We start from the raw sequence: 12,239 nt of genomic DNA on the forward strand, positions 1-12,239 counted from the left end.
CTCAATCTATGAAATTAACAGGACTATGAGAACGCCGACCTCACAAGCACAGATCCTGCTACCTGGCACTTACCAAACCAGTACTAAAAAACTGGACGAAGTGTTCAAACTATTCGGCACAAGAGGGCAGAGTCTGGAATGAGCACCACACTAAACCAGACAGCAGTACCTCTAAGGTACACACAATAAGCAGTACCTCCACGTGTCCACCAGGGGCGTCTACCTCATGGTACTGGTGAAAGCTCGGGGCCTGCATGCCAAACCCGTAGCATTTTAGGCCACGGCCCAGAGCAGGCCCCAGGGGAAAATGCGCCACCCCCCAACAAACATCGTCCCTACAAGAACAAGGAACCAGAAACCGAAGAAAACAACAATGAAGACAGATAAGTATGGTTCCTACCATCACATAAAGGTTAAGGGTTGTACTAACAAGGGGTGGATGAATCACGCCTGGTTAGAAAGCTATCACTCTTGGTAGTTATATACCAAAAAATAAATACAAGGGGAATAGAATTAATATCTTGCCACCTATTCAGCAAGCACCCCAAGTGGTCTACCCTCCCACGATGGTGAATGTCGCACCATCGTTGATAAACCACTTGAGTATTTCACCAGGTATACCCATTCATAGGATTTGTAACTACTACCATGGATCCAAGGATACTTTATGGTAGACATCGACCTTGAAGATGCACACTATTCAGTACCTTCTCATATAAGTTTCGGATATACCGCAATTACCTGGATGGAGTAACCATGATGAGCGTTGCGGCATTTAAGTCAAAGTTATCCAGAATCAACTAGCCTTGACACTTAGAAACATTCCGTCATGGCATGTCTATATATTAACGACAAACTATCCTTGGATACAGCTTTAGCTGCATCGCTTCTCGGCCTTTTGGCTAAGATCAAGTGTAGTATCTGTTCTTATCAGTTTAATAATCTGATACGTCCCTTATCTAGGGACCATATATTAAATTGAATTTTGGAACAGGGAGATGGAATAGGGGCTTGCTCCGTCCACTCCACGCATCGACCCAGTATTGCAGTGCCTCTGGGAACGGTGCACAAAATATATATCCAGATATTTACGTTGACCATCCACAACGTTGTTATCTGGTATTCATTAAGACTATCAGTCATGGTGCATTAACCACCAATCAACTACGTGGCAAAGTAATTGGGATATAGCAGCATTACCAGCTACTGAACTTTGTACCTTTCCTATGAGCTGAGATACTAGTGTTCAAAACTATCTCCATACCTGTAATATGGGGGCAAATGGATTAATCTGTAGTGTTATCATGGAATTTATCGGCAGGAAGGATTATGGTTGTACACTTCCACCTGTTTTGAGTAACATCTTATGTGTCCTGATGTGTTACTGAGCTTGTAACTTACGTCACATGAAACCAATCTCAAGGCAGCAGCAATGGAGACCATATCCATATCGTTTAATCTTACTATTAAGGTGGATAGGCTGTATTTTTCTCCCTGGAGTAAAGGAGTTTTACGGAATTTACCTTATGTGGTACATAAAATCTTGTGAGGTATAGACAGGGTGAATAATCTTTCCTCATTTTAAAACGAGAGGACATAGCTTTAAGGTAAAAGGGAAAAGATTTAAAGGGCACCTGAGGGGCATTTTTTCACAGAGGGTGATGGGTATTTGGAACAAGCTGTCAGAGTAAATATAGAGCCAGGTACAATTACTGTACTTAGAAGGTATTTGGACGGGCACATGGATAGGAATGATTCACAGGACTATGAGCTGAATGCTGGAAAATATGCCTTGCTCAAGTACGCAACTTGGTTGGCACGGGCAAGTTGGACTAAAGGACCCTTTCTGTGCAGTATAACTATGATTTTATGACTAAATGACAATAATTGTTTTTAATACTGTCACTGGTTTAGGGTTTATTTCATATGAACTAATGTTGCATCAGGATTTGGTGATGAAAGATTCCACAAGGAGGCAATTAAGAAGGTAGCAACTACACTGATGTCATCTGGTTCTTTCAAAGGCATAATGTGCTGGAGTAACAACAATCAGGAGGCATCCCTGGAGGACATGAATAGCTGATGTTTCAGATCAGGATCCTTCAGCTCAGCAACTGCAGTCCCTTGTGTTAAATCTTAAATCTATTTTGTGAACAAAACTTTGGTTAGTTTAATTTAGGATTAGGTCAATTTACTGATGATTTCCAGCATCTAAGGGCGTGAATAAAGATCAAAACATTCTACTAGAGAAACTCAGTGGGCCAGGCAGCATCTTGAACCCTTCTCAAAACATTGTTTGTCCGTTGCCTCCACAGATGCTGCCTGGCCCACTAAATCCCTCCAACAATTAACGTTTTGCTCAATAATCCAACATCTGCAGTGTCTGTTGTTTCCAAGGGAGATACTGAGGCAGCTGAATGTGAAGCTACTTTATTTCTCATCATGTATCAAAACAGTCAATAGTCAATGCCATGTTTTTTTTCAGTTTAATAAAATACAAATATTCATACTTTCTGTAAACCTAATAGCTCTGAAGCCATGAATCCAACTGCTGTTTGCTATACGATTGCATATTCTTTTGAGTGACGAATCCTGCAGGAACTTGCTTCACCGTTGTATTCAATGGTAACATGAGATTATTACAGTCCCTGTTTTATCTCTGGCATTAATTTTTTTACCAGATTTGCTTTGATCTCACAATACATACGACTTAAGGAACCTAAAAATTGGTGTTCCAGTTAGTGAGGAGGTCAATTTGTGCCAGCCCGAGAATTCTACAGTTGACCTTGTTAATGTACCCAGGGTAGGGAAAGCCTTTTGATTTAAATTAAACTGGTGACCACTTATGCTGTTGGAGGCATTCGCTTCCCAAAGAAACTGCAATGTAGTAAGAGCTGTGGGCTTTTCTGTATTTCTATTCTGAAAACCTGGATGAAAAGGCCTGGCTTGAGTGAATGTGGAGAGGATGTTTCCACTAGTGGGAGAGTCTAGGACCAGAGGCCATAGCCTCAGAATGAAAGGACGTATCTTTAGAAAGGAGACGAGAAGGAATTTATCTAGTTAGAGAGCGGTGAATCTGTGGAATTCATTACCACAGACTGCTGTCGAGTCCAACTCAATTGATATTTTTAAGGCGGAGATTGACATATTCTTGATTAGTAAGGGTGTCAAGGATTATGGGATCAAGGGAGGAGAATGTGGTTGAGAGGGAAAGATAGATAAGCTATGATTGAATGGCGGAATAGACTTGATGGGCCGAATGGCCTAATTCTGCTCCTAGACCTTATGAACTATGAAAACAAATGCAGAGAAACTGTATATTGAAATATATGGATAGAATGCTTGACCCCCATACTCTACTCCCTCTAACACCAATGGCCTTGTAGGAGTATAGTGGTATTGCAAATGATTAGTGTTTTTTTTAATAATTAAAATTTATACAGTACACCCCATTACTTTGCATTTACCTTTCTGTTCCTTAGCATATACATGCACTTAACAAGTTCACAAGTTATAGGAGTAGAATTAGGCCATTTGGCCCATTGATTCTACTCAGCCATTCAATTATGGCTGATCTCTTCCTCCTAATCCCATTTTCCTGCTTTCTCCCCATAGCCCTTGACACCAGTTCTAATCAACAATTTGCCTATCTCTTATCCATTGACTTGGCCTCCACTGCCCTCTGTGGCAATGAGTTCCACAGATTAACTATCCTTTGACTAAAGATCCACCTCACCTCCTTTCTGAAAGAGGCTATGACCTCTGGTCCTAGACTCTCCCACCAGTGGAAACATCCTTTCACTCTATCTATGCCTTTCATTATTCTGTAAGTTTCAATGAGGTCCCCCCTCAACCTTCTAAACTCCTCCGAGTAGAGGCCACTGCTGTCAAACGCTCATCATATGCTCACCCACTCATTCCTGGAATCATTCTTGTAAACATCCTCTGGACCCTCTCCAGAGCCAGCACATCCTTTCTCAGATATGGGGCACAAATTTGCTCACAGTACTCCAAATGCAGCCTGACCAGCGCCTTATAGAGCCTCAGCATTACATATCTGTTTTTGTATCCCAGTCCTCTTGATATAAATGGTAACATTGAATTTGCCTTCCTTAATACCGACTACTAAACTGTAAATCTGCAGTCCATGGTTAGTTGTTTTGGCTTTGGAGAATGTGAAAACATTTACCATTTTGAATTCCTACCAAACTACATCAGTTGGTTCCTGTTGCTTTTGAAATACATTAACAGTTTATCTGAGCCTATTGGATTATTGTTTCTGGAGAGAAAATTAAATCCTCATAAATACCACATTGCCTTTGTTGCATCACTGGGAAACTGAGATTATGGGTCAGTGCTGAAGAAGCTATTAACATATTTGTTCCAGTTTCGCATTCTTCCAAGGTACCTACGCAGATCCACTACTCATTCCTAATAATGGTGCTGAAAGCGTGGCAGAAGGTGACAACTTGAAGATGATAGACTGATGGGACTGAAGGCTGATAAATCCCCAGGGCCTGATGGTCTGCATCCCAGGGTACTTAAGGAAGTGGCTCTAGAAATCGTGGATGCATTGGTGATAATTTTCCAATGTTCTATAGACTCAGGATCAGTTCCTGTGGATTGGAGGGTAGCTAATGTTATCCCACTTTTTAAGAAAGGCGGGAGAGAGAAAACAGGGAATTATAGACCAGTTAGCCTGACATCAGTGGTGGGGAAGATGCTGGAGTCAATTATAAAAGATGAGATAGCCGCACTTTTGCATAGCAGTAACAGGATCAGTCCGAGTCAGCATGGATTTACTAAGGGAAAAACATGCTTGACTAATCTTCTGGAATTTTTTGAAGATGTAACTAGGAAAATGGACAAGGGAGAGCCAGTGGATGTAGTGTACCTGGACTTTCAGAAAGCATTTGATAAGGTCCCACATAGGAGATTAGTGGGCAAAATTAGGGCACATGGTATTGCGGGTAGAGTGCTGACATGGATAGGGAAGTGGTTGGCACACAGGAAATAAAGAGTAGGGATTAACGGGTCCCTTTCAGAATGGCAGGCAGTATCCCACTAGTCACTTACCTAGCATTCTCACTAATATTATTTAATTGTTTGCTGGTAAATTGATCTTAACATTTCACTTGAGAAGTGAAGAATCAATTCATTGAGTAGACATCAGTGAGACCAAGCGTAGGCTTTGGGATCGCTTCACCCGACACCTCCGCTCGGTTCACAATAACCAACCTGATCTCCCGGTGGCTCAGCACTTCAACTCCCACTCCCATTCTGAATCCGACCTTTCTGTCCTGGGCCTCCTCCATGGCCAGAGTGAGGCCCACCGTAAATTGGAGGAGCAGCACCTCATTTTTCGCTTGGGCAGTTTACACCCCAGCGGTATGAACATTGACCTCTAATTTCAGGTAGTCCCTGCTTTCTCCTCCCCTTGTCAGCTCTCCCTCAGCCCACTGTCTCCACCTCTTCCATTCTTCTTCCCGCCCCCCCCACCCTCACATCAGTCTGAAGAAGGGTCTCAACCCGAAACGTTGTCTATTTCCTTCGCTCCTTAGATGCTGCCTCACCTGCTGAGCTTCTCCAGCATTTTTGTCTACCGTTGATTTTTCAGCATCTGCAGCTCCTTCTTAAACAATTCATTGAGTATATATTTTGTTCTGAACTGTACTCAAGGAAAACTTGCATTTATTCACCTCTATATTTCTGTGTTTCTTGAAGCATACCTTTTGGGTCTAGATACCTCTCCAGTATTCAGAATTCTCTAGAGATAATAATATTATGGAACAGACATCTGGTTTTGTTATTTTTAGTATGATCTGAAAGAATTAAATAATTTTCCTCTTTTACCTGTATAATTACAATTGTGCTGATTTCCATCTTGCATCGATCTGACACCAATTAACACCAATAATTATCATACCAATGCATGAAAATCAGCACATACATCAAACTCGCATGTAGCTCCTCGACGCACCAGTGTAGGCAAATATTAGCTTTATATGTACAAATTTCAGCAACTTTTCTGACCTAATCTTGTAATGTTCGAAAACTCTGTTGGAATCATTTTTTCAAATTGATCACAAAGCTTGTTTGTGCCCCCTGATGGCTAAGCCGAGGCTTGCAGTTCCACAGATAAAACTGTTGTCTGCTTGTGTGCAATGCACAGAGATTGGTACTGTACTTTAAATGTGACAAACTGGGCTTGGACGACAGCTAAAATGGATTACTTGTGTGATCTGAATTTTCTTTTCCTGGAGATGTTGTATTTTCACAGTCCACTCCATACAGCTTCACTTGTGCCCCTTAAGAATGGCTAAAGAACTTTCAACATGCCATTTTAGAGAGACAATTGCCAGTCCAACTTTAGCTGCTGTATCTGGCATTGCTTCTCTTTGTGCACGGAGAACATTAACTATATATAAACAGTTTGGTACTTCCAAGTTGATTTACAGATGGTCCATGTGTTTTAATATCTCTCTTTATAACCATACATTACTGCCTTACATAGAAACATAGAAAGTAGGTGCGAGAGTAGACCACCTGGATTGACACCTGGAAGTATGATGTTGTGGCGATCAGTGAAACATGGTTGCAGGAGGGCTGTGATTGGAAACTAAATATTCCAGGATTTCATTGCTTCAGGTGTGATAGAATTGGAGGGGCAAGAGGTGGAGGTGTTGCATTGCTTATCAGGGAAGATATTACAGCAGTGCTTTGGCAGGATAGATTAGAGGGCTCGTCTAGGGAGGCTATTTGGGTGGAACTGAGAAATGGGAAAGGGGTAGCAACACTTATAGGGGTGTATTATAGACCGCCAAATGGGGAGCGAGAATTGGAAGAGCAAATATGTAAGGAGATTGCAGATATTAGTAGTAAGCACAAGGTAATGATTGTGGGAGATTTCAATTTTCCACACATAGACTGGGAAACACATTCTGTAAATGGGCTGGATGGGTTGGAGTTTGTAAAATGTGTGCAGGATAGTTTTTTGCAACAATACATAGAAGTACCTACTAGAGAAGGGGCGGTACTGGACCTCCTGTTAGGAAATGAGACGGGTCAGGTGGCAGAGGTATGCGTTGGGGAACAGTTCGGGTCCAGTGATCACAATACCATTAGTTTCAATATAATTATGGAGAGGGACAAAACTGGACCTAGGGTTGAGATTTTTGATTAGAGAAAGGCTAACTTTGAGGAGATGCGAAAGGATTTAAAAGGAGTAAATTGGGACAGTTTGTTTTATGGGAAAGATGTGGAAGAGAAATGGAGTACATTTAAAGGTGAAATTTTAAGAGTACAGAATCTTTATGTCCCTGTTCGGTTGAAAGGAAATCGTAAAAATTGTAAAGAGCCATGGTTTTCAAGGGAAATTGGACACTTGGTTCGGAAAAAGAGGGAGATCTACAATAGTTATAGGCAGCATGGAGTAAATGAGGTGCTTGAGGAGTATAAAGAATGTAAAAAGAATCTTAAGAAAGAAATTAGAAAAGCTAAAAGAAGATATGAGGTTGCTTTGGCAAGTAAGGTAAAAGTAAATCCGAAGGGTTTCTACCGCTATATTAATAGCAAAAGGATAACGAGGGATAAAATTGGTCCATTAGAGAGTCAGAGTGGCCAACTATCTGCAGAGCCAAAAGAGATGGGGGAGATATTGAACAGTTTCTTTTCTTCGGTATTCACCAAGGAGAAGGATATTGAATTATGTGAGGTAAGGGAAACAAGTAGAGTAGCTATGGAAACTATGAGGATCAAAGAAGAGGAAGTACTGACACTTTTGAGAAATATAAAAGTGGATAAGTCTCCAGGTCTGGACAGGATATTCCCTAGGATATTGAGGGAAGTTAGTGTAGAAATAGCAGGGGCTATGGCAGAAATATTTCAAATGTCATTAGAAACGGGAATAGTGCCGGAGGATTGGCGTACTGCGCATGTTGTTCCATTGTTTAAAAAGGGGTCTAAGAGTAAACCTAGCAATTATAGACCTGTTAGTTTGACGTCAGTGGTGGGCAAATTAATGGAAAGAATACTTAGAGATAATATATATAAGCATCTGGATAAACAGGGTCTGATTAGGAACAGTCAACATGGATTTGTGCCTGGAAGGTCATGTTTAACTAATCTTCTTGAATTTTTTGAAGATGTTACTCGGGAAATTGATGAGGGTAAAGCAGTGGATGTTGTGTATATGGACTTCAGTAAGGCCTTTGACAAGGTTCCTCATGGAAGGTTGGTTAAGAAGGTTCAATGGTTGGGTATTAATGGTGGAGTAGCAAGATGGATTCAACAGTGGCTGAATGGGAGATGCCAGAGAGTAATGGTGGATGGTTGTTTGTCAGGTTGGAGGCCAGTGACGAGTGGGGTGCCACAGGGATCTGTGTTGGGTCCACTGTTGTTTGTCATGTACATCAATGATCTGGACGAGGGTGTGGTAAATTGGATTAGTAAGTATGCAGATGATACTAAGATAGGTCGGGTTGCGGGTAATGAAGTAGAGTTTCAAAGTCTACAGAGAGATTTATGCCAGTTGGAAGAGTGGGCTGAAAGATGGCAGATGGAGTTTAATGCTGATAAGTGTGAGGTGCTACATCTTGGCAGGACAAATCAAAATAGGACGTACATGGTAAATGGTAGGGAATTGAAGAATGTAGGTGAACAGAGGGATCTGGGAATAACTGTGCACAGTTCCATGAAAGTGGAATCTCATGTAGATAGGGTGGTAAAGAAAGCTTTTGGTGTGCTGGCCTTTATAAATCAGAGCATTGAGTATAGAAGTTGGGATGTAATGTTAAAATTGTACAAGGCATTGGTGAGGCCAATTCTGGAGTATGGTGTACAATTTTGGTCGCCTAATTATAGGAAGGATGTCAACAAAATAGAGAGAGTACAGAGGACATTTACTAGAATGTTGCCTGGGTTTCAGCAACTAAGTTACAGAGAAAGGTTGAACAAGTTAGGGCTTTATTCTTTGGAGCGCAGAAGGTTAAGGGGGGACTTGATAGAGGTTTTTAAAATGATGAGAGGGATAGACAGAGTTGACATGGATAAGCTTTTCCCACTGAGAGTAGGGAAGATTCAAACAAGGGGACATGACTTGAGAATTAAGGGACTGAAGTTTAGGGGTAACATGAGGGGGAACTTCTTTACTCAGAGAGTGGTGGCTGTGTGGAATGAGCTTCCAGTGAAGGTGGTGGAGGCAGGTTCGTTTTTATCATTTAAAAATAAATTGGATAGTTATATGGATGGGAAAGGAATGGAGGGTTATGGTCTGAGCGCAGGTATATGGGACTAGGGGAGATTATGTGTTCGGCACGGACTAGAGGGGTCGAGATGGCCTGTTTCCGTGCTGTAATTGTTATATGGTTATATGGTTAAGCCTGTGCCCTCTAACTTTAAATCATCTACCCTGAGTAAAAGACTGTAAACATTCACTTTATTCAAGCCCCTCATAATTTTGTCCACCTCAATCAAGTCATCCCACAGCATCCTAAGCACCAAGAAAAAAAGTATCTGCTTATCCAACTTCTCCCTATAACTCAAGCCTGCAAGCCCAAGAAACATCCTGATGAATCTCTTCTGCACCCCTTCCAACTTATGACATAATTCCTATGGGTGGGCGACCAGAATTGCACACCATACTCCAAATGTTGTCTCACCAATAATTTGTATAGCTGCATCATGATTTGCCAACTTTAGTACTCAAATTCCTTCTCAATGAGGGCAAGTGTACCAAATGCCTCCTTCACCACACTGTCCACTCGACTTGCCACCATGCACCCGCACTCCCAGATGTCACTGTTCTGCAACATTCTCCAGAATGTATGTTTTGCCCTGTTTTGACATCCCAAAGTGCAATACCACACTTGTCAGAGTTCTGGGAGTAGATAACGATGCTCGAATGCTCAGAAGTCCAGACTTAAGAAGAACTTCTTTAACAGCACCTCATATTTCACTTAGGCAGCTTACAACACAGAGATATGAATATTGATTTTTCTAACCAAGTAACCTTTGCATCCCTCTTCTCTCCATCCCTCCCCCACCCAAGTCGTACTAGCTTCAAAGTCGTCTTTTTTGGGTCTCATTGTCTGTAACTCGTTTTCACCTAGCCCACAGCTAACAATGGCCTTTTTCTTTTATCATCATTACCTTTTTGCATATATTTCATTTATTTGTTCTACATCTCTCTATATCACCGTCTTTATCTCTCATTTCCCTTTCCTCTGATTCTCAGTCTGAAGACAGATCTTGACCCGACATCACCTATTCCTTTTCTCCAGAGATGCTATCTGACCCACTGAGTTACTGCAGCTTTTTGTGTCAATCTTTAGTTTAAACCAGCATCTGCAGTTCCTTCCTACACACTTCTTCCTCATTGCTATCAGACATATGAACCAATCACCACTGTTCACACCCCTTTCCTGGGTGCCACGTTCTCTTACAGTTAACTCTGCCTCATTTGGTTATTTGTAATTTCACTTTGGTATTTTTGGTTTCACTACTTCAGATTACACTACAGCTTTCACTGTTATATCTATCATTACCGTGAACCGAGAACTCTGAGATTCATGCAAACAAGATATCTCATTGCATTCTTGTGTCTACATCAATAAACTGATCTGAACTATAAATATTAAGTATAGACCGCTTCAGCAAACTTTTCTGTGAAGAATCTTATGATTGTCGCCCTGGACCTTGAAAAACACAGAAGCTTGACAAACACCCTTTAATGAAAAATATCTGCTTTGACAAAGTGGATAAAGATGTGTCAGTGAATGTATTAGGTTTAGATTACCAGTTGTCATTTGATAAGCTGTTGCATCAAAAGTTATTGCAAAAAGTAAAAGCTTATGCTATTTGTGGCATGGATATTGATTGGATAATCGGGACAGAGAGACTGGGCAAAGAGTTCCTTTGTGATTGGTGAGATGTAATGAATGCAACAGGCTTTGGTGAGGTGGAACAGAAGAAGGGTCTCGACCCGAAACATCACCCATTCCTTCTCTCCAGAGATGCTGCCTTATTCCAGCTTTTTGAGTCTATCTAGGGTTTGGGGAGGGGTCTTCAACTTGTGAACATGCTGTGAACAACTTGTGAACATAAATTACTTGGATGAAGGCACTCATGATACATTTTTGCTAAATATGGTAATGTTACAAATGTAGGAAATTATGTTGTGAAGAGAAAATAAGAAGGCTGTAAAAGGATAGAAAAGGATTAAATAAGTGGTCAGGGAGCCAGCAAATTGTGTATAATGTGGGAAAATGTGAACCGATTAGGCAGGAAAAACCAAAGAGATGTATTTTTAAATTTTATCTCAGGTGCAGATAAAATTCAGGTCAGACTGAAGCGCAGGGGTCTTCGGCCCCCTCTTCCTACATTCCTACTGGCCAATGTACAGTCCCTTGAAAATAAAGTGGAGGACTTAAGGGCAAGACTGCTTTATCAAAGGGAGCTGAGGGAATGCTCTGTGTTCTGTTTCACAGAGACATGGCTCACCCCCAGCTCCCCAGACGCAGCGGTCCAGCCTGAAGGGTTCTCCATCCACCGTGTGGACCGTACACTGGCGTCTGGGAAAGGGAGAGGAGGGGGCGTCTGCCTCATGGTCAACTCTGTGTGGTGCTCAGACGTGGCAGTCCTGTCCAACTCGTCTCCGCACCTGGAACATCTGGTGGTGAAGTGCCGTCCCTTCTACCTCCCTAGGGAATTCACCTCCATCATCCTGACCGCAGTCTACATCCCACCCCAGGCAGACGTCCGTCTGGCACTGGAGGAGCTGCACGCCGTGGTCAACAAACACCAGACGTCTTACCCCGAGGCATTTACCACCATTGCTGGGGACTTCAATAAGGCAAACCTAAAGAAATCACTCCCTAACTTCCACCACCATGTCTCCTGCTGCATCAGAGGACCTAACACCCTCGACCACTGCTACACCACCATCAAGGATGCCTATCGTTCTATCCCTCGCCCTCACTTCGGTAAATCCGACCATACCGCGGTGCTGCTTCTTCCTGCCTACAGGCAGCAATTGAAGAGCGCACCCCCAGATGTGAGGACAGTACAGAGCTGGTCAGGGCGGGGGGGGGGGGGGGGGGGGGCAGAGGAACAACTCCAGGACTGTTTGGAGTCTGTAGACTGGGCAATGTTCAAGGTCTCGGCAATGGACGAACGAATACGCCACAGTCGTTACAGACTTCATAAAGACATGTGTGGAGGACTGCATCCCCACAAAAACC

The 12,239-nt window shown here is 42.3% G+C and overlaps 1 non-coding gene across 1 annotated transcript; it reads left to right on the forward strand.

Moving 5' to 3' along the window:
* Nucleotides 1-882: 882 nt before the first annotated feature.
* LOC116970573 lies at nt 883-1,074 on the forward strand. Its single transcript, XR_004411192.1, has one exon. It is a non-coding gene; the product is annotated as a U2 spliceosomal RNA (small nuclear RNA).
* The last annotated feature ends 11,165 nt before the right edge of the window (nt 1,075-12,239 follow it).

Source organism: Amblyraja radiata, chromosome 2, assembly GCF_010909765.2.
Source record: "Amblyraja radiata isolate CabotCenter1 chromosome 2, sAmbRad1.1.pri, whole genome shotgun sequence".
Taxonomy (NCBI): Eukaryota; Metazoa; Chordata; class Chondrichthyes; order Rajiformes; family Rajidae; genus Amblyraja; species Amblyraja radiata.